Source organism: Lissotriton vulgaris, chromosome 9 (assembly GCF_964263255.1).
Source record: "Lissotriton vulgaris chromosome 9, aLisVul1.2, whole genome shotgun sequence".
In the NCBI taxonomy this organism is placed as follows: Eukaryota; Metazoa; Chordata; class Amphibia; order Caudata; family Salamandridae; genus Lissotriton; species Lissotriton vulgaris.
The window spans coordinates 962,271,316-962,295,232 of NC_141697.1; the positions used below are offsets into that span (position 1 = coordinate 962,271,316).

At 43.1% G+C, this 23,917-nt stretch overlaps 1 long non-coding RNA gene across 2 annotated transcripts in view; it reads left to right on the plus strand.

Annotated features, from left to right (window-relative positions):
* LOC147692616 (uncharacterized) overlaps positions 1 to 23,917 on the plus strand; it is a 129,895-nt gene that overhangs the window by 21,022 nt on the left and 84,956 nt on the right. For both annotated transcript variants that reach the window (XR_015299838.1, XR_015299839.1), the window contains exons 3-4: positions 14,420 to 14,503; positions 14,974 to 15,021. This is a non-coding gene — a long non-coding RNA (uncharacterized LOC147692616). The remainder of the gene's footprint in view (positions 1 to 14,419; positions 14,504 to 14,973; positions 15,022 to 23,917) is intronic.

The window sequence follows — 23,917 nt, forward strand, 5'->3', positions numbered from 1 at the left end:
GGACAGGAGTTGCTCTGAGAACTTCATGCAAAAGAAAAATACATGGACAACAGGGGCTATGGCTGACAGTTTATTTCAAGCGCGGTCCAAACACTTTGGACAAAATATCCATCATGGGAAAGAGATGGATATAGAATCAACTGACTATTTCTCTTCACTGTCAGATGAAACAGAATCAGTGGTCGGATCGGTATCCTCAATAAGTGGCAGCGAAGTATAAGAAGAAATTGAAAGCCCTCATGATACTAGTGGAAGGGATTCCGCTACAATGCTACAGAGGTCAAAGAAAACTGCGGTTCGCTCAAGCGGAACTAAGTTGGGAGCGCAAGATCTGAACTGAGATTATTCACCCTCTAGTCTGCTTGTGAGAGACACAACTAAATCTCCCCATAATACGGAAGTGCTGCCCACAGCAACTTTGGATGCAATTTTGCAATCAGTCATGGCCCGTCAGGAGGAGTCCAGGCAAGATAATAGGCGCTTCTAAGCGGCTATTTGAAAAGTTCAAGGCTCAATTTGCAAAATAGCTAAATTATGCAGCGAAATGTCGGATCGTTTAACTGACCTTGAAACAACAACTGGTATTATTGAGTCTGACATGGTGTCAACGCAGCTGCAGACTACATCACATGAGGCTAGACTTATAGATGTGCAGTGGAAGCTCGAAGATCAAGAGAATCGCCAACGAAGAAATAATCTGCGGTTCCTGGGTATTCCTGAGAACAAAGGGGGTACGGCTATCTGTCGCAATATGGTCGATCTTTTAGCCAAGGCATTTACAGAGGTTGAAAGTTGGAACTTGGCCCAGGAAATTCAACGAGCATACCGGGTACTCTTGATGATGAAACAGCAGCCAAGTGCTGATGTCAGACCTCGAGCAGTGCTCGTGTTTTTTGGAAACTATCTCCTTCGACAGATCATCTTTGAAAAGGCCAGACCAGATCGCAAATGCCATCCGGATGATATTGAGTTCTTTACAAGACCAGATTTCTGTCATGCGACTGTAGAAAGATGATGGAGGTTACAACAGATGATAAATCCTTTTCAAGCAAAGGGAGCTCAGGCCTACCTCTTGAACCCGGCAAAATTAAAAGTTGGAATTGGGGATAGTGTCCGCTATTTCAAATCAGAAATTAAAGCAAAAGAATTTCTGGATGAATTAAATAGGAAAGGGTAGGGAGGCTAGGCCGGCATAGGTATCATGAAAGTGAATTTGAAACCGCTTTTTTATTTTTGTTCTTGTGTGGTTTGTGGGCATGTATTTTTTTGTTGTTGTAATTCAGCTGCTTTACCAATGATGAGCTCTGGGATCTTTTTGGCACTTGAATAGTAGTGGGTGGTGGTAAGCAGGATGGGGGGTATGATACAGGGGTGTGGTTTAAGATATATTAGATGTAGGAGGTGAGGATGTATTGATGTTATTAAATTGTTGATAAAAAAGGGGAGGGGTCTCACGGATCATGCCGAGAGCCGCATCATCATTACCAGACCATTGGTCTAGTAGCTTTCATGGGAGGGTTTAAGGGTGGGAGTGGAGGGAGGGGGATCAGGGTGGGTGGGGTGAAGGAGGGGTGGGGCAGGTTGGGGAGCAAGGGGAAGAAAATCCAGCTTAGGTGTATCGAATTGAGAAGATTCGGAAATAAAGAAAAGGAAAGAATAGACAAAAAATTGAGTTGTAGACAAAACAGATGGTTCATGTTGGGAATAGGGTATGGATAAATTACGGATTTGTTCAGTCAATGTGGCAGGCTTGAATGACAGAGCAAAAAGAGCTAAGATATTTGAGATCCTGCATTTAATTAACCCCGAAATGATTTGTCTACAGGAGACCCATATCACATGGAACAATAGGGTCGTCCTCCAGATAATTGGGTATGATCTGATAGTTTGCTCCACACAGACCTCCATGATTCGAGGAGTAGCGATATTTAATAAATGACAAGCGTGTATTAGTAAACGTACTCTGGTGGATAAATGGGGGCGATGGGCTATCGCTACTTTAAATACGGGGCTGACTGTTGGGGTAATTTATGCTTCAAACCAGGTTGATCCAGAGATCTGGGAAGATTTAGAGCTGGAGCTTGCTGCATGGCCAATCCCACTAATCTTATGTGGATATTTTATTATCCACGTCTGGATTTCGAATGAGGCTGGGCTGAAGTATAAGGGGAGAAAACCCCACTTCAACCGGGCCTTGAATAGCCTTAAATCCAGTCATGGTCTGGTAGATGTGTGGGCAACTAAGAACAACGTAGCTCCAGGCTATACATACTTCTCATGCCCCCATCAAAAATATGTTCGATAAGACTACTTTCTGGCTTCGGCTAGTATCCTGGGGAAAGCTGAGATAACTAAGCTGCCGCAAATCTTTTCAGATCACAACCCACTTTTGCTGGAAATAACGCATCAGGGTCTGGAAAGGTAACTCAACTCCTGGTCTTTTGATAGGAAATTGTTAGTAGATGAGGATTTGATAAAATATATAAAAAGTTGGTCATGAGAATTTTTTTTAAATTAATTGATATAGCGCCTGCTCCATGATCGTGTGGATACGTATAAAGGGTGTTTAAGAGGGGAAATAATAAGCTATGTAGGTAAGCCGCGGAAGCTATGGCGGAATCAGATTACCTCCCTCATGACCCGGCTGATGCAGCTAGAGACAGAACATACCAATCCGCTATGTCAGGGGGAACCAGCCAGATAACTGCAGTTAAGAACCAGATAATCATTGTTAAAACAGAGCTAAATAGCTTTTTTTAGACTCAATTTGCTTAGCCATATCAAATACATCGCAGAGAGCTATAAGAATATGGGGAAACGACGGGTAGATTCTTGGCCCTTAACATTAGACAAAATGTCTCTCGCAATAATATAACGGAATTTAGAAATTCTGAGGGGAAGATGGAAACTACTTCTGTCAAGATTATGGGGGTTTTTGAACAGTTTTATAATAGATTGTACCAATTGGATCCCAGTGATATTCAACCAGCTACTGTAGGAGAGTATCCACTGCCAAGCAGACTAGATCCTGTCATATGCTCGGAGTTGGAAAAAGAGTTTACGCTGGAAGAAACTGTGTCGGCCTTAAACTCCTTTTCCTCTGGGAAAGCAGCAGGCCCAGATAAAATTCCAGTGGAGATATACAAAGCACTCCAAGACGATTTGGCTGTACTACTCCATTATCTTTTGTAGATGTCCAATATTGTGGAATTCCTCCCAAATAATATTTCATAAAAAGGGGAAACCAATGACACTGCCTGGCTCATATCGGCCCATTTCATTGATAAATTCAGACGCGAAGGTGTACTCCAAAATTTTAGCAACTCAGCTTCAGAGGGTCATATCCAGATTGGTTTCGCCATGGCTTTATACCCGGCATGGGAACCACAGACCATATACGACGGGTAATTTCTCTGTTGGATAAACCCGGCCAGGGGAATGGACTGGCTGTGATCCTCTTGGATGCAGAGAAGGCTTTTGATATGGTGTTGTGGCAGTATTTGTGGGGATCCTTAGTGGAAAGAGTGTTTGGCCCTAAAATGATTACAGCTATTTAGGCGATGTTCCATAAACCATATGCCAGGTTACAGATGATGGGGAATACATCAGACCCAATAGTGGTGGCAAGAGGTACTAGGCAGGGATGTCCGTGCTCCCCAATTCTCTTCGCCATATATATCTAGATCCGTTCATTTACCAAGTAATACAGAACTGTGCGATTGAACCCTCAAAAACAAATGGTTATGAGACAAAGGTACTCGACAATGAGGACGATATCGCTGTGGTGACATCGAATCCAGTAACTCCAATAGAAGAAATTGAGAGTATGGCGGAGAAATTTGGGAGCAGGTCAGGTTACTGTCTGAACAAGGGAAAGACGTAGATAATATGTACAAGACAGTTTAATCTACAAGTTCAGCGTCAGACGGAAACAGCAACATATTTAGGGGTAAAGATAGGACCTGAATTAGATATACTGTGGGCAAACAATCTTGATCCAGTGATGGAGGAGGTTACCTCCGAACTCCGACGGCCGGATATGCTGCACCTAACGATAGTGGATAGAGTAAATGTTCTAAAAATGAAGATCTTATCCAGAATATTATACCTATTTCGCTCTATCCCCTTAGAACTGCCTGGTAATACATTCTAGAAAATGAACTCTGTCTTTTCAAATGTTATCTGGAACTATCAAAAAACAAGATGCGCTTTGAGAACACTAACCCTTCCGTGGGGAAAAAGTGGATGGGCTGCTCCAAACTTACTTTATTCTTATTGGGCAGCTTTTCTGCAACAAATGGGTGCCCTGCTGGGAGCAGAAAGCTCTGCTCGGGAGGATGATTTAGCATATATATATCATCTAGCCATTGGGGAGGAAGCAACAGGACTTTTTCTTAGACATTTGGAACCCAGTTACTATAAAAAGGTCCGCTTCAAGTGCCTTAAAGCAGCCATAATGGTATGGGTAAAAGTAAGAAACATTATTAAAATCCCCAAGTGCAATAGATATACCCCTTTATGGGGATCCTCGCTTTTTCCAGGTGAGCTATCTGATGGTATGTCTAGAGAGTGGGCACAGGCAGGTATCCATTGGGTCGTGAGTTTATTTAGTGATTGAATAGAAATACTACCCTTCCCGGCATTAGTTCTGAAATTTGGTATTAACAGCAGATCATATTTTAAATATATTCAAATAAGGGGATGTTTAAAAAATTCAGCTGTTAGATTTGATAACTTTCGAGCAATGCCCCTAATGGACAAGATTTACCGGGGGGATGGGCGGATCGGGGACTTTTATAATATATTGATAGAAACAATACCCGACGATGTAGGTAAGACTGAGACAAGGTGGGCGTCAAAAATAGGGGATGATGACATTGATTTGGATATGTCATTAGAAGTGGGGAAAAATATATTTTTTGCAGCAAACCTCAAAGCACAACACTATAAAACCCTATTTAACTTATATTATACTCCAGCAAAACTTTTCGGTTGGGGAAAATGAGAGACTGATCAATGCCCTAGATGCCAGCATAGCCCTGCTGATACTATACATATGTTTTACGCATGTAAGTCCTTGACTCCGTTAAAAAAGGGTATAGAGGAGTTCTGGCAAGAATTAATTAACTGTGCGATTGCTATTAGCTTGCCACTGATGCTATTTGGATATGATAGCCGAATTGGGTTAGCATCAGCTCATCAGGACTAAGTGTTTGTTACAATAGCGGTAGCAAGATTATTGATAGCTACAGCATGGAAGGATTCGGAACCCCCTGTATATATTGCCTGGCTACATCGCTTATTGAGTATACATATTCTGGAAATAGTCCTCTATAAGAACAAGGGCAACCAAGCTAGAGTGAAAAGGGGTAAGATCTGGGCACCCATGACAAACTGGCTTAAAATAAGCCACGGGGAGCCGGCAAGCAGGGCAGGAATTGGATCATTTGTGTTTGTACCCATAAAAAAACGAATTTGATGTTTTTCTTCTCTGTCATTCGGGAATCTTAAGAGTATACTGTAATTTAATGTTTGAATTCAGATGTGTAAATGCCTTTTCTTTGTTTTTATGATGTACCTGACGGCATCAAAATTAAAAATATAAATAAAAAAATATATAAATAAAAGTGACGCAAAGGAGCACAGAATGTTTTTTAAAAATGTACTTTCCAATGCAAAACTTGTTTTGCGCTGGATATTACCTAAAAGTAACGCAAAGCAACACGATGCGCTGTTGTGAATTGCTTAGCGTCAAGGGGGCATTACATGGGCGTTCCTATGCAAGTACAAAATCTATGCTTGACTCTCACGCACATCCTTGCACTGTGGTACGAAGCTGTGTACGTGGCACACAGCAGCAAGATTCTGTGCCGACGCTAGGTCCTGATCCCTCCCTTGTCACGAAATGCAGTGCAGCAGTTTTGGCTGCGGTCCTGGGTTGGGCGATACTTTAGTAAATCTGCTCCCTAGTCTGGCGCCTTCCCTACATTTCTATCACTGTAATATGTGCTTTACATGTTGCATCTCTAAGTGAAGGCACGTACGACAGAAATGTTTAATGCCTGTTCTTGAAAAAGCTATTTTTTGATTCAGAAGAGAAGCTTCTACCTTAATCCTTGTTCGTGACCTTTAGTTGTTTAATAAGCTTCACATGAACAAACTCTCTTTCCACTTCATAGTACCATGTTAATCATGCAAATTAATATTAGTAGATGTTGGACCCGACCCTTTCTACAGGCCTGAGGACACTCAGCACTTTATCACTGCTAACCAGTGCTAAAGTGCACGTGCTCTCTCCTCTAAACATGATAATATTGGCTCATACCCAAGTGACATATTTAATTTACTTACAAGTCCCTAGCAAAGTGGTACTACAAGTGCCAATGGCCTGTAAATTAAATGCGACCAGTGGGCTTGCAGCACTGATTGTGCCACCCACTTAAGTAGCCCTTTAAACATGGTATGTTATGTTATGTTAGAGGAATTTGTTGAGTGAACAATTATCTGAAGGCATCAAGGCGCTCAGCCAAGCAAGAGATTGATTGGATGGCAACAACCAAGTTTTTTTTACATTTCTAAAAAGAAGGAGATTTCGCATTCATCTAATGGTACAGGGGAGTGTGTTCCATTCTTTGGAAGTGGAGTTCACAAAGCCTCGGCCTCCCCAATTAGTCTTTTTGAATCTGTTAACAACATGTTTTTGAGTGCCCTTTGATCTTGTGCATCAACCTGGAACATATCATTGGAAGGCATGTTCGATAAACTCTGGAACGACTCTGTGCATGGCTTAGTGTGCAAGGCTGAGAGCTTGGATTTTATACACTGCCTGACAGGCAGCCAATGAAGATATTTGATAGCATAAGTAAGCAATAGATGTTTGGGAATCCCAGTTAATATTTTGGCAGCAACATTTTTCTGAACCTGCAGCTTACTTATATGTTGTTGCACGATGTTGAGATATAAAGCATCACAGGAGTCTCAGGCCTGCCATTGTAGAGCCTGTGTGTGCAGTTTAAACTGCCATTCCAACTTGGCAAAATAAACCTTTTGTCAGGGCCAAACTTTCCTTTTCAGTACATATAAGTCAGCCTTTGCATACAGGGCAGGGTGCAATGTATTTTAAAAGCAGGAAATGTACTTTTCAGTTTAACATGTCCTGATAGTGAAAACCTCTCAAATTCGTTTTTCACTACTGCAAGGTCGATCACCCCCATAGGATAAGATTGGGTTACCTTATTACATTTTATAAGTATAATTTCCATATAGGAAGACATAACTTGTTCAAGTTTGGTGTCTCTGGATTCCTAATTTAAAATCCTAATTTATGGTGATGTCGGATTTTAAGTTCTACTTCTGAAAATGCCACTTTTAGCAAGTTGGCATTTGCGTGCCTTAGCCATTTGGTGCTTGCAGTCGGTCTCTGGTCACATGACAGGGTGTAGATGTCAGTTGTGCTTTATGTATTCCTCCTAAACAGTCAAACACAATGGGAGATTCGGAGTGACTGTGTAGGCCATCACTGGAAGGATGGGAGGGAGGAGATGTGCCCAGCCTCGCTTACACCTGAATAGGCTGTGTCCTGTCCCCACACAAAGGGCTGCATACCCCCTGTAAGTAGTTCGGAGCCAGGGCAGGGAAGGCAGGGCATCCTTGCACTTTAAAGACATGCCTCTAGAAACATATCCCCACTTCAAAGGCTGAACTGTGTATAAAAGAAGGACCTCGGACACCACCACTACCGTACATTTCTTGTACTGTGGACACTCTGTCAGGAAGAAGAAATGCTGTGCTGCCACTCTGCGGAACTGCTGATTTGCTGGGCTGAGCTGCTGACCTCCTTGCTTGAGTGAGAAGGACTGGACCTGTATCTCTTGAACTTTAAAGAACTGTGATGGATTAAACACAGATCTTTTGACTGGGTGTGAGTGTTTGATTGATTCAGATGCACCGTTCATTACCACCCCCTTTTGTACCACTTTTGGCTGCCACAAGTGTGACAGGGTATGCTCAGACGTGAGTCCTTTGCTCACTTTATTTATTTATTTATTTATTTATGGTCTTGTATCGCGCCTGAATCAGCCCCGAAGGGGTATCTCTGCGCGTAGCTTCTGCATGAGTTGAGAAAACTGTAATGAGGGGGATAACAGAGAGAATGGCCAATTATTTGTGTGCGAACAGGTGAGTTTTTAGTTTTTTTCTAAAGGAAAAGAGGTTAGAGATTTGCCTCATCTGAGGTGGAAGAGAGTTCCACAACAAGGGGCCTTTATGGGAGGGTGCGCGCCCCCCCTGTCTCGCTCTGGAAACTTTAGGTACATGCAGCAGCATGGTGTTGCTGGAACGCAAAGCACGTCCAGGAGAATGGGGAAGAAAAATCTCTTTTAAATATTTGGGACCAGACCCATATATGCACTTGTGCATAATGCAGCAGATTTTGAAGTTTATTCGCTGTTGCACTGGGAGCCAATGAAGGTGGGAGAGAAGAGGGCGGGAAGGGGTACGGGGAGGGGCATTCAGGATGAGTCTTGCCGCAGTATTCTGCACCACCTGCAGTCTGCGTAGTTGTTCCTGGTTGGCGCAAATGAGAAGGCTATTACAATAGTCCACTCGTCCAAGGACTAGTGCCTGCACCAGCGTTTTCCTATGGATGTTAGGTAGGAAGGGGAAGATACGCCGTAGAAGACCAATTGTACGGAAACACGTTCCCGTGACCTGACTGACGTGATCTTTCATAATCAGAGCTTGGTCCAGGCGCACTCCCAGATTTTTGATGGTCAGTTTGGGTGCTGGGACAGGTCCTAGCTCAAGTGGCCACCAATCCGGCGACCAGAGCAGGGTGGCCCCTCCAAACAACATGACCTCTGTTTTGGACACATTGCATTGGAGGAAGTTCTGGGCCATCCAACCCGCCACTGCTCTCATGCCGTCTTGAAAGGATTTCATGACTGCAGGTGTGATGGTCTGAAAGGGAAACAACAGCTGAGTGTCGTCAGCATAAGAGATTGGGGAGAACCCGTAAGATCTTATAATCTCTGCCAAAGGGGCCACATATACGTTGAATAACGTGGGGCTCAGACATGAGCCCTGTGGCACACCCTTGGTAAGCTTCCTGCAGACAGATTTATGGGAGCCTAGTTTGACACCTTGATGTCTGTCTTCAAGAAAGCTTTCAAGCCATGCAAGGGCGGTCCCTTTTTCTCCCACTGCCTTCAGACGGTCGAGGAGAATTTCATGCGACACCGTGTCGAAGGCAGCGGACAAATCCAATAGCACCAGAATCACTGAGCTCCCCCTGTCAAGTGACATTCTGATGTTATCTTTCACTGAGAGGAGGGCTGATTCGGTGCTATGGTTAGGCCTGAAACCAGATTGCGAGTGGTCTAGGCCGCCCGCTGCCTCGATGTAACTGGACAGGTGTGCATTGACATGCTTCTCGGCCATCTTGCTGTAATAAGGCAGAAGGGAGATGGGACGGAGGTTGGAGAGCTCTGTCCATGGGAGCGCCGCATTCTTGCGGATGGGGTTCACCACTGCATTTTTCCACTCAGCTGGTACTTTTCCCTCTTTAAGAGACTGATTGATTACATCCTGAATGTGGGGGGCTAGCAGGGTGCGGAGGGAGGTTAGGGTTTTAACAGGAATAAGGTCATTCGGTGATCCAGATTTTACTTGGGTCATTATTGTGTAAAGCTCTTCGGTATTGACAGGAGGGAATGTGGTTAATGTGAAGTTGGTATTTTTATTAGGGGAGGAGACATTCAAGGTATCGCTATTTGGTTGGGATGCCAGAATTTTTTCATAGATGGCTTCTATTTTGTTTTCGAAGTATGATGAGACTTCTTCACATAGACTTTGTGAGAAGTCATCTGGACTTGTACAAGCCATGGGTTTAGCGAAAGTTTCAAGAATCCTGTACAGTTCTTTAGGGGAATTACCGGCTTCTATGAGCTGTTGAGCAATATTGTTTTTACGGGCAGCTTTAATATGTTTGTAATAGTTATTTTGCGCTGCACGATGTGCCTTTTTGTTCTCCTCAGAATGTGATTGCTACTGGATTCAAGCAAGCCGGGTTGAAGACGGCTGGAATGCCAGAAACCGGTCCTCGGAAGCTTGTTTCCAGTCCAGGGAAGACATGGCTTGGCAGTTCGGGCTGGACTGTTCCCATGAGGCACAGGGTCAGACTGATTTGCATATTGCCATGTCTGAACTGGGGTGGCAGAGTGGGCTAAAGAACGGTGATGGATTAAACCCAGATCTTTTGACTGGGTGTGAGTGTTTGATTGATTCAGATGCTCCGTCCATCACCACCCCCTATTGTACCGCTTTTGTCCGCCACAAGTGTGGCAGGGTATGCTCAGACGTGAGTCCCTTGCTCACTTTGCCACTGGATTCAAGCACACCGGGCTGAAGACGGCTGGAATGCCAGAAACTGGTCCTCGGAAGCTTGTTTCCGGTCCAGGGAAGACATGGCTTGGCAGTTCGGGCTAGACTGTTCCCATGAGGCATAGGGTCAGACTGATTTGCATATAGCCATGTCTGAACTGGGGTGGCAGAGTGGGCTAAAGAACGGTGATGGATTAAACCCAGATCTTTTGACTGGGTGTGTGTGTTTGATTGATTCAGATGCTCCGTCCATCACCACCCCCTTTGGTACCGAATTGTTGGCTGGACATAAGAACTCAGTGGCCCTTTGGCACTCCACTTTTATTCCTAATAGCAGCAACTGAATGCTATCCAGAGGGAAATGTCAGGATCTGTCTGCGAAGCAGAGGACCTTCACCAGATGGCTATGAGATTAAATAACTTCACATGCTTCTTCACCTGATGCCTGGATCCAGATACTGATGTTTGAGTTGTTTTTCAAAATGAATGGATGAGCTTTGTAGCCTATATGTTTTCCACAGGGTGACCAATCATCATCTACAACTTTGAAAGCAGTGTAAACCATTTCTATTTAGTATTTTCATGTAGTTTAAAGCTTGACTCAATATGTTTAGCATTTGCAATATATGAAACGATTTAAGTGTGCAGTTGATATGCTATTGTATAAATAATTTGATAAATATGTTGTTGATTAATTATCTTGTAGTCTTTGACTGTGGTTGTGAATTTGTACAGTTGTGTGTGACCTTGGCTGCACTGTATAAAAAAGTCATTTTTTTAAAAACTACATTTGTACCAGCATCTCAGCCATTATATCAATGCATTCCTTTGTACCATTTATTGTGTTTCAGTTCTTCAGTGCCATAAGGCATCTGTAGTCTTTATGCAGGAATGAACAATTATGTGGTCTTTTAATAACATATTATGGGTGGGTATGCAGTTCCTATAGAGGGCTGCTCGGATTTCTAATCGGTAGAGTCCAAGGGGAAATTCCCCTTTTGAAGTGGGAGCCGTCACAAAATCAAATGTGGCATCCTTCATCATATGAATGTATGATTTATTCAGCATTCCGTCCATCATTTGTTTGCAGAGCACTTTTCACCCTAAGTGGGATGGGTCCCTTGCTCACTGTGCCGCTGGATCCAAGCTAGTCTGGCTGATAAAGGGTAATACCCAGAAACCAGTCCCAGGATGCTTGTTTCTGGTCCAGAGAGGACCTGGCTTGGCAGTTCGGTCTGGACTCTTCCCATGAGGCACAAGGTCAAGACTGATTTGCATATGGCTGGGCCTAAACTGGGGTGGCATGGTGAGTAAAAGAACGGTGGATTCAACCCAGATCTCTTGACTAGGGGTGAGTTTATGATTTATTCAGCAATCCATCCATCATTTGTTTCCGTAGCATCCTTCATCATAGAGCATAGAGATTTTGCTCCTTGTCGAGCCGTCGCTGCAATGCTCGTTGGACACCCTCGAGGGGGCTCTTTAGAGCAGATCTTTTTTAAAAAAGCCAAATGTGAAGTGCCTCTGTAGGCTGCTCAGTGTAGATGTGTGAGTGGTGAGGGTAGGAGTGGAATGTGACTATAAAGGGTCAGGTAAATCTCAGGACTAAAGACTATTTTATTCGATGAGTGTACCTGATTAAAAACAATACTTGCCACCAATGGAGGTAATAATCTCAGGTGGCCAAAAAATCAAGTGGTCAACATGTTTCTTGCCACAAATTTTCAATAAAGGGTCTGGGCAATTCTTCAGGACTGGGGGTGGATTAAATTCTATCTACAGAATGCTTGGAACCATTAATATGCAGCACTTCATCGAGGCAGTTAGGAGTTGTGCAAATTGAACCGCAGAAAAACCTCTTTAGGCTGGCTTTTTTGGACATGACGAAGTAGATCGACCTAATTGTGGTTACTTGCAGGCCTCCTCGAGGTCATCTAGAGAGGCATTCTGTATTTCAGCATAATAGTCCTGGCAAACATATTGCGGTGACCTACCCAGCCTCCAGCGCCTTGGGAGTGAATACCAGCAATGTAGTCAAAAGGTAGTGAAGCACTGTACAAAGTCAAAGGCAAATACACAGTCAATGAGTGATTGGAGGGGTAGCAGGGTTCTGAAAGTAGAAATGGATTGTGTGTGTGGCATAGAAAATGTGATTTACACACAGGAAGTTGGTGAAAGCAGGAGAGAGGGTGGGCGAGGAAGAAATGAACAATGAAGGTGGTGTATTAGCAAGGGATGTGAGTTGGTGTAAGGTGGAACAGGCACGAGACATGGTGGTACAGAAGGCAGCTGGTATGGAGAAAGAGGGAGCTTTGTGGAATTGAAAGTGGATGGCACGGCTAATGAGATGGGTACAGGTAGGAGTGGGGTACACATTGAAAGGGACTTAGACCAGGAGCAAAACACACTAATAAGAGGAATCAGTAACAGCAGCAGAAGAAGTGGAACTGCCATTTGAATGAAACAGAGACACTAAAAAAATAAGCACAGGAAGAGGCATCTGGGAAATTGCAGGCAGATGAGATAGAGTTATTGGCAGGTGGGATTGGGAGAAGGCTGGAAGAGGGATAAGGACCGGTGGCAGGTAAGCACTTTCATCACCACACTGGCAAAAATGTAGAGACGGCTGCAGAGTAGAGGCAGGCTCTAGAAGTGTTAAATGACATGCACAGGCTGCCAATCACTCCAAGTGCTATTTGTGTGTGTTTGTGGGTAAGTAATCCTTCTGCGCGCATCCTTCCTGGTAGCAAACGAACCTTAATGTCTGTTGGAAATGACCAATTAGCTGATTATCTTCTTACCTCATGTTCCATGTTATTGGTGTTGTACTGAGTGGTGATGCAAACCATCAAATCAAAACCTAAATCGGGACATGAAGACTGGCACTCTCAACACTCAACTTCACCAACTTCACAGGTACGTGGAATGAGGCGCCTAAACAGACACAGCTCCTGGATCACAAACAAATCGTCTGCCATCCTCTATCATGTTTGTAGCATCTGTGTGTAACCACTAGTAGAGCTCCAAACCTGCAGCATGTTGAGCATGGTAGACACACCACAATAAAGTAGTGCAAGAAATCCTACTGTTACATCAGCTCGCTAATCTTACATCTTTCCTTTACCATACCTCTGACCCTAGGTGACACTAAACCACTTTTATTACAGTTTCTCACTCTTAATATCTTTTAGTAGTTGATGTAGAGTACCTGACACACTTTATTAGGCCGATGTTCACTAACTACCTGCATCAATGAAACTGCACTTTGTCCTTTAGAAGTTTCCTGTAACCCTTTTTGATTTAATCAATCTGAATTAACTACTTTTAAGAAAAAAACGGATGCATTTTATGGAAAAGTGTATGTATAGTGGATGGAATCAAGACATAAAAATGAAACACTTCCGAATAGGCAAGTAAAACAAACATGTGACTTAATAAAATTATAGAAATGATGTGGAAGAAGAGAGCTGGAGAAAAAAGAAAAGAGGGAGTATTTTATTAGACGTTGTAGTAAGGTTGAAAGTAGCTCAAATGACTCGCCAGACACCCACATACCGTGTTCCGTATATGCCCATGCCCTCTGGCTCCAAGTATCAAGGCTTCTATGTGCTTCTTTGGTAGTAGCTCTTCTTTCAACTGCTCTTCCCCTGGCACAGTAGTTCTGACTATACCTTAAGCATGCTATGACTAGGGATACATTGGTGAAGATAGAGAGTTAACCTTTGGTGGTTATGTCATGGCCAAGTATGTCTCATAACATCATTCTTGCCTCTAGTTTACGGCCAACAGGAACAGGTCCTCATATTAGGGGCGTAACACAGCCCCCCGCATCCCCCGCGGTGTGGGGGGGGCCCCAAGCTCAAGGAGGCCCGCTCGGCACTGCCCTCTGGCTGGAGAGCTCCTGATTAAGCTCGGAGGGGGCCCCTCTAAGTTCCGTGCAGGAAGGCCCCCTCAGTTTTCGTTACGTCAATGCCTCATATGCTGTTGCACTGATAATTTGCCAGTTTGACAAGAATTCCCCTTTTTTTCCTAACATCAGGAGCCTGCCAGCCCTCCCACTCAGAAGAGGCCCAGAGGCAGGCCCAAGGGCAGTACAAAGAAAAGCCACTCACAGAAAGCAGAGGTAAGAGTCAGCAGCTCTTTTGTGTCCACTCCATCAATAAACAAAGGTAGATGGTGGTGAGCAACATAGGTTGGTAGCACTAACCTGGGCACAAAGCATGTATGTAAGGCTTCTTTTAAATTGCATGAAATGCAAATGTATCATTTAGCACTATATCTTAGCTTGAAATGTACCCTCACATCTATTTTTGATGCAATGACGCATTTTGCGCTAAGGCTTGAAACATTTTGTTGCCATGAAGAGCAGTGGCTCTCGTTCTGATTGTTCGCGTTGTTCCCACGCTCCTGACCGATAAAGTTGCCAAGAATGGCTGTGTAATTGCCCAATGTGGAATAATGGCATAATTTCAGAATGTCAGGAAATGTCCCAAAATTATGCAAATTATGCTGCAGTAATTTAATTTTTCCCTGGCCCTACTAACATGATGTACAGAAACAGAAAAGGTTTTAAACAAAATTTTTCTTCAACAGGTAGACGCACCAGCCCAGAAGAGGCCAAGAGGAAGGCCCCGCAAATGGGTGAGTAACATTGTTCATCAGTCCTCCTCCTCCTCCTCACGTCTAGTCAAGTGATGAAAGATAATCAAAGATGATACACTAACTTGTATGATACAGACGGCAGTTTTAAGGCACCATTACTCATTCACACTACTGACATTATCTCCACAGTCCTCTCCTTCTTACTCCTCACTGCTCCACACTCTTTCCACTCCAGTGATAAGTGAGGAATATAAATGATGGCGCCCTTATATGGTTTATGAGCAGTCCATTGCAGGATAGCATTGTTTGTCTTTCTAGCTCTAAGTTTGTTGAGAAGGAGTAAGGAGCGAAGTGTGTAGACTTGGAGGAGTTGGATAGAATATTGAGGAAGAAGATTAAGAAGCATTAGAACATTAGAAATTTGAGCACGCCATTGCAGACAATGGGGTGATCTGGGCTTCCACGGGCCGGTAGAAGCCTGCAGAGAAACATTCTAATGTTTTTTTTTTCATTCACAGCTGCTGCGAACAAAGGCCTCTCAGAGCCCAAGGGGATTTCCATCCACTCGGGCTCTGTGAGGCCATTGTTTTATTTGTTAAAGCGAGTCTTTAATGGCCGGTATCGCCAGCTATGGCAGGCTATAAGGCTATATTAGAACATTGGAATGTTGGGAGCTCCGTTGAAGACAATGGAGTGCTCCGAGCTACTAATGGCCGATGGAAGCCCCGAGAACCAACATTCCAATGTTTGTTCACAGCAGTTGCTGCAATAAATCCCCATTCAATCTAGCTCAAAGAACTCTGGCTAAGGCAAAACATCAATTTCTGAATTAAAACTTCCTTTTGCTGTAACCAAAGCTAATTCTTCACACCTACGTGTAAGTTCTCTGGAGGTCTGGGGCTGCCCCAAGAATCCCTCTCACTATCTTTGCTGCTCGACATTAAAGACTAGAGGGTGGCAAGTAACTTTGCAATGAATTGTTTTTCTATGTCGCCTCGTGGACCAGTCACATCTTATAGAAAAACTCAAAAACTCCCAACCTGGACACAGAAAGGTACTAATGAGATTCATCCCAAGCAGTTACCTGATAAACTCACTATCAGAGCAATATTCCCTAAAATTCAGAAGGCGAGACTTTCTGAAGATAAGGAGTTAAGAAGAAAGATCATGTCAAAAGATTCTATTTGGACCTCTGCGCATTGGTCATAGATATATATTTTCTCTCACCACCATGCCTCTGGATGAGAGGTGAGGTTGCTCAAGAGGGGGTAAGGGGCTCTGCATATTGAAGAGGGAAGATAATCCATGTCAAGGGTGAGTAGATGGTAGTGACATTATATTATTTTAGTGGCCTTAATGCAGCCAGGCTACAATATAAATCGTAACTAAACCTCTCGGGAGACAGCGGTGGGAGTAAAAAGTCCCACCTATCTGTTTGGGTCTCTTCCTTAATCTAATTGCCATACATACACTCACCCATGAAACTCAACATTAATTCAGGACCTGATGCCAGCTTAACTAAATGCAAGGAGGCCACAATTTTTCAAATAACATTGCCCTACATAGAGGTTCTCGGGTCTTATTGTTATCACCCCCTACAATTAGTAAACTCCTGTTTTGAAGTATCTTCATTGATTCAAAAATTGTGTGACATTGTAGTGTGATAAAATGCTTTGCCTGATAATGTTCAGATATAGTGTAAAAGATAAGTAGCCGGGATAAGAACCTGTTGCTTTTTTACAATCATTCTTACACCAGTTCAATATTTGTCAATTTATTGCCATATCAAGTGCTGTAAGTTAATTTCATACACTGCCGCTGTTACACACCTCTTACTAGAGCTAATCGTTCCACAGGTATCACACTTTCATCATTCCTCTCAGCCAGAACTCTGATATTGTGTGTCATATTCAGATATCTTGAGGCCTTCTCTGGCTAAGAAGTCTTGCCCCTGTTCCATTTACTTGCCTCAATGATCATGTCAGTCATTGTGTGATATCTCGGTTCAAATCTCAAAACATTTTTGACTGGCACTAATTCATGTCGATCATGGTAAGCTAAGGCAGTTCCCACTCCCAACAGGTTTTACTATCTCATTATTAAAACTGGATTATAAAGAAGGTAGTATTTGAGAAGAACATTTGTGCACATTTGTTGTGGGTCATTTATTTTACGCTGGTAATATATGCTTTTGTTTTTGAGCTGCTGTGTGTTCGTCTGGCATTATTACAATGTCATTTTGTTGTACTGTACTGTGGTTGTTGTGTTGTGATCTATTTTAGTGATAGCTATGTTATGTTGTAAATGTGCTATTATGCTGATGTGTATAACATTGTGTTATGTGCTGTTGCTTACTTTACATATGCCAAAATATGCTAATCTATTTCCAGCCAAAAGCACCACATGCCTGTAAGGTTCCAGTGACAGGCAGCCATTTACCACTGTCTATGGTGGTAAGAAAGCATTCCTGCTGCTCTCCAACCATTTAAGACACCAGTCAGTCTCAAACGGAGGTGGAGAATATATCTTAACTGAGCATTCCCCTGCTCAATTTATGTTTTTAGGCCCCATGTGGTTCCATTTGAGATTTCTCTAAAGTTAGAGTCATTCTTAACTGTAAACACTGGGTGAAGAACCACAGAGCCTTTCTGCACAACTTCCTGTGGTAGGAGACACCATCCAGGTCCTGACAATCATGGGTGAAAGGAGGAAGCAGGAGGAGTGGGACAGTAGGGCAGCTTACCACAAAGCATGCCATAACCGGATCCTTGGCAGATGTAGAGCCATGTGAGGCACCTGCTGACACAGACAGCCTTGTGGTTAAACCGACAGCAATGGGCTGCGGAGAGCTGGCATGGGAAGGAAGCCTGTGAATTGTGAGACACTTCCACTCCCATGCCCCAAAGGTTTTCTAGAGAAGAGGCAGCGCAGGTCTTGATCAAAAGTGTTGTGCATATACCGCTGAGATGCATGTGTGTGCATTTGTGTCTATTGGTAAAAAAAAAGAAAACTTGGAAAGTGGTGATAAGTGACTGCAATTATATTTCAAAAATATATGGATGGTCTCCCAGGCACAAGCAGTAGATCAAAAGTTTTTGTGAATGATCTTTTTTCTACAGTACCTGTCATAAACTGAGTTCAAGTTGTGCTTGCATGCATTTGCAACAGGACTAACCACCACCTTTACAAAGGTTACTGTAAACAAATGCGTGTGGGCACACAAAATGGGCAAAAAAAAACTTGGAGCACCTTACTCTTCATATTTTAACGCCAAATTGTTTGTTTTTTATGCAAAAAATACCTGTGTTCAGATGCGAATGTAATTAGCGCTTGGTGAGATTACACACAATGGGGCATATTACCAACAACTAGCGATAATTATCGCTATGTTGGTTTAGCGGCGATATTTTTATCGCCGAGATAACAGCGATTCTTATTGCTTAGGAACCTTGCTATTATCAAGGTTTATCTCCTAAGTGATAAAAAACGGCCGAAATGCATGAATATCGCTGAAAAGTCAGCGATATTCATGCATTACCGAGCTAATGCTCTTAGCCATGTTATCCACGCCCCAAAGGATAACATGGCTAAGAACTGCTCAGGGGCAGGTGTTAGCTTTTGGAGATATTCGCGCTTAGCGCGAATATCTCCAAAAGTTGGTAATAGGAGATAGCGATATTAGCGACTGTTTCCAGTCGCTAACATCTTGGCACGCCCACTTTGCATGTCATTAGTGATAAATATCACTGACATGCAAAGCGGGACCCAAGATGGTCGCTATCACCTACTAGCTGTCGCTAACTGGTGTTAGCGACAGCTAGGTAATAGGGAGATAATTCTATCTCCGCTTTCTTGGCTTTTAAAGCCAAAAAAGCAGAGATAAACCCCCTTGATAATATGCCCCAATAGCAACACTGGGTTCCAAGTGCGTTGAACCTGTGCCACCGTTTCTGATGCATTGCATCTCTGACAGTTTATCTGCCCTTCTTGGGTAACTTGTATTAATTACCTATGTTTTAAGGTCTTGTCTACACACAGCTTTAGCTGCCGGTGGCCAGATGTAGAGTTTCCGATACATTACATTTACTTAGAGTGGGCTTTTCTTCATCCTTTTGCTCTTGATTAGATGGCTTTGTAGTCTCTACCTTGGCTGTTCCAGATTCAATTACTTTTCTCACTGAATGTGGTTTCTTCCCACTTAGGAGCATTTAGGCCTCAAAGTGTTATGATAGGATGAGGTGTCCTTCTACTGATGACATCAGACCTTGCATTGCAGTGCTTTAAAGGAACTATGGGGCATATTATCAAGCCTGTGCGCTAAAATTATCGCCGCTTTATCGGCCGAAAACGGCCGATAAAGCGGCGATAATGGGCTTGATAATATGCTCTATCGAATTCCAATCGAAGCACATGTTAGATGTGAAGACATCTAACATGGGCTTCGATTGGAATTCCACAGAGCATATTATCAAGCCCATTATCGCCGCTTTATCGGCCGTTTTCGGCCGATAAAGCGGCGATAATTTTAGCGCACAGGCTTGATAATATGCCCCTATTTTCTTCCCTTGTCTCTGTTGGATTCCTCCCTCACGTCAACAGGGGCCATCAATTCATGAATTTATATGGTTATTGTTTGCCACCGCTCTCCAAGTTTGTGAAGTGAGAAATTGTTTTCTCTTTACTTCTTCTCAGTTTTCTTTTTTAAACATCTTTGTAGTTTCTTGAAAAATATTTTCCATCCTGACACACATTCAGTTTTAGAAATTATCTTGTTTCTATTGTTTTCTAATAATTTTTGCAAGGAAAAAACATATACTCGCCCTGTTATTTCACGAAGTGTAGCCATTAATCAACGAATTTCACTGCAGCAGGAAAGCTACATGTACAACTCTCACTTTTTAGCTTCAGTTGTTTATAAAATAAAAACAATATGATTTTTTCTTTGCCTCTTGGCCTCTTTTAAAACAGAAAATGTACGTCACTATCAAGGGAAACTTTTTTCTGGCTGCTACCATTGAAAGATCAGTGTTTTAATTATTGACCATACGTTTTCAGTACTGGTTGCAACATATCCGGCACATTGTTTTGTTTTTATGTATTTATGCGGTATTTCTATAGTGCACACCTAACCAACAGGCAGAAAAACACTGTACATGGTCAAAGGTAAGCTTAAAATCTGTAAGAAATAGGAGATGTCATGGGCAGTTGATGTTGTGTTCATTAAAGAGGTGAGTCTTCAACTCTTTCCTAAATTAGAGCAGCGTCGTGGTGATGTTTATGGATATGGGGATGTTGTTCCAGATACTGGGTGCACAAATGTGAAAAGCATGTTGTCTTGATTTTTTCCCTTTACGCTTCTTATTTGTGTCCTAGCTGTGGGTGTGCCAAGAACCATCAGAAATAGTGAGCTTTCCTGCAAGATAAGCAGCAGTGTTGGCTGCGATTGCTTTGTAAATGACGCAATCTGGTTTGGAAGATGGTACAGGCTGGCAAAGGTAGCCAATAGAGTTCCAACAGGGTCGGGTGATGTGATCATAATTCTTCAAGCTCTGGATGAGACATACTGTAGCATGTGAGATGCCCACAAGGGGTGTCAGTGTGAAGTTTGAGAGGTCACGGCGTAGGGTATTAAAGCCATCCAGATGTGACAGTATGAGGACTTCTTCTGAAGCCCTCTTTGGTGGAATTTCTCCCCAACAATCGAGGTGGGAGCTGTTCCGTAAGCAAGGTCTCACTGCTCATCCCTTAGCATTTAGCATCCGATTTAAGCATTTGTTAAGCTTCTTTTTTTATACTTGAATGTTCTTTAATATGATAAATACATTGTTGGCCACTCAAACGTAGTTTGAAAAAAGAAGGGAAATGGGATCCATCAGATCCTGGTAAAATAGTTATAAGATGTCTTTGTGCCATCTCGTTTGCAGCTCGGGCTTTCATTACACACAACACAGAGCATTCTGGGAGGGAATTATAGTCTTAGTTCTATTCAGATTTGCAAAAGAAAAAAAACACAGGATTCGAGTGGCTTTGTCCCAGTGACATTGAGCCACATATTACCATTGAAGGCTAACTCCTAAGTTTGACTAGCTATTATTTTTAATGATTTTGTAAAGTTTAACACATTTTTCTAATGTCTGCTTTGGATAAGAGCAGAACTACTACCTTTAGAAGAATAGAATAGAATAGAAGGGGTTTTTATATAGCGCATGGCTACCCGGAAGCATCCCAGCACTGTATGGTCACTAGAGTAGGGACTGCCTTCTAAGGAAAGAGCCAGGTTTTGAGTTGTTTACGAAAAGCTAAGTGGTTGGGTTGTCTCGCAGCTGCAACGGCAAGCTGTTCCACAGCTTGGATGCATTATATGAAAAGCGACGGCCTCCACTTCTGGCCATCTTTACCCATAGTACCACTGTGAGGTACATCTCTTCCGAGCAAAGGCTTCTGGAGGCCTTGTAAGGGAGGATCAAGGATTTGATAATGGGAGGCCCATTGCCACCTAGAGACTTATGGACGACACACAGGGCCTTGAAGTGGATTCTTTCCTGCACCGGTAACCAATGGAGCATGCGTACTGCCGGTTTTGCAGAGCTTTGTTTCTGGGTTCCCATAAGCAGCCTTGCTGCAGAATTCTGCACGGTCTGCAATTTTGAGATTACGTGAGGGGGGCGCCCATGTAAAGGGCATTGCTATAGTCTATCCTTGATAGGATAAGTGCTTGGACCAGAGTTTTTTTAGCTTGCTCTGGTAGTAGTGGCAAAACTTTGCGAATCATTCTTAGGAAGCCAAAACAGAGTGCAGTAGTTTTCCTCACTTCAACTTTGAATGAAAGATCTTGGTCCAGCCAAACACCGAGGCTTTTTATTTCTGTTTTCGGTGTGGGTGCTGGGCCCATACAGGCAGGCCACATGGTGTTGGCTTTAAAGTTTAGCTCGTTACCAAGTCACATAATCTCAGTCTTGTCACCGATGAGTTTTAGTTGGGAAAGACTCATCCAATTAGTGACTTCCTCAAGGCAGTGGTGAAGATCCGGGGACGTATGATCGGTCTGGGTCAGAGCCACCACCAACTGGGTGTCGTTGGCATATGTAACTAAATGGATCCCAAAGGGGGCAAACGTCTCCGCCAGTGGATGCATATAGACATTTAAAAGGGTTGGGCTCAAAGATGAGCCATCTGGGACTCCACATTTGAGAGGGACCGGTTCAGACAGGGCGTCACCTGAGAACAGATGAAAAGACCTATCCTCCAGAAAGGCCATGATACCTTTCACGCCTAGTGCTCATGCTGGTTACATTGTTTTCTTTTCTGAAACTTTTACTCAGTGTGGTAACAAAGGATCGCCCCTCCCTGTGATGTGTCATGGAATTCCAACCCCCTAATGTGTAGTTCCCAGTCCACCAGGATGAGTGGGATGCAGACATTGGTGTGAGTTTTCACTCTCTATAGTGGGGCCCTCTGCATCACAAGCGGGCATGCAACACACATGTAATGCACTTGCAACTGACATGCACAGCCCTTTATTCAGGTACAGAAAAAGTGGGTATACACCTTTCCCATGAGAATTTTTAATATTTTGAGTCAATGGTTTAACACTTTTGTAATATATGCAACTTTCTTTCCTTCCTTGGTGGTTATTTGGTTAAATAGCATTTAACCTGGACATCGTCTAAACTCTTTGGTGCAGGTGAGTGCATGTGATTTATATTTTGCCGGTAATGATTCTCAGTCTGGTCTTCATAGATCGCAAAGGCTCTCTCTCATCATGTCAGGTTTTTTTCTTGCCATTATGGTGCTTACATTTTTTAGGTCTCACCTATGGTCAGCTTTAGCTGTCTGTTGTTGAACACTTATTGTGAACAAAACAACTCACAGAATGGGCCTTAGGTCAGGCCCTTACTCATGATTGTATGGCTTTCTTGTTTCTTTAGCATTTTGTACCTCATGGCAATACAGGCGCATGTGTTGCCTTGCTACCTTCCTTTTTATTCCTCGTTCTCCTTCCCCTCCGGACCTCATGTTGGAGCTCTGCACAGAGTTGCACACCATCTCCTCTCTAGCAGATGATGTAATTACTTCCTGCTCAGATTGAAGGACAGGTCCTTGTCTCACCAGAGAGATGCGCTCTTCAATACTCTGATCAGGCTAGATTTTCTGCCTTTGGGTACACAGCTGGAACAGTCACTGTATTGTTTGCATTCCATTCCTGTCATGTGAGACCCTGTCATAATTCACCCCCTCGGCCCACCTCCTTCCTCCTAAGGCATTTCAACTGCAGAGGAGGGGCCTATAAGCCTTTGCTATCTGCCTCGGTGCAGTCCTTTAAATCGGGGTTCTCCAAAGTCTGTCCTGGAGGGCCGGACCATGCCAGATTTTTAAGATAACTACATGCATCTCAGTCAGTCAGTCAAGATTAACTTTATTCAGCTGATTATAGCCATCAAAGTACAAATAACAAAACAGGACAGATCAAATCTGCAACCATAAAATACATAGATATAAAATCAGTTAAGGTCCCCAGTCTTGTACAATGTGACAGACATAAAGATTAAAAAAACATAAGACAATTATTAATCTTCGTAGAGTCCTGCTCCACTCAAAATTCATTATCTACAATAGAATAAAATACACTCCATTGAGTAATACGATACTTCATTCAAGAATGAGCGCACCTCGAGAATCGATGGCAGGTAAATAACATTGAAAATGAAAAAACTGCCCACCAACACATAATTAGGCCTGGTAGTAACTAAATAAATAAGATAAAATGAGCCCAACTTACACTTGTCCAACTTTACATATAAGAAATATAAGAATAAGTATTTAGATAACGTGATTCAAAGCCGTGTCCACAGGGGAGTTCATTAGTGACCTATTCCTATGCCTGATTGCTCTTGTTAGAAAGCTTGCTACCCCAAAACAGACCATAGGTGAAGCT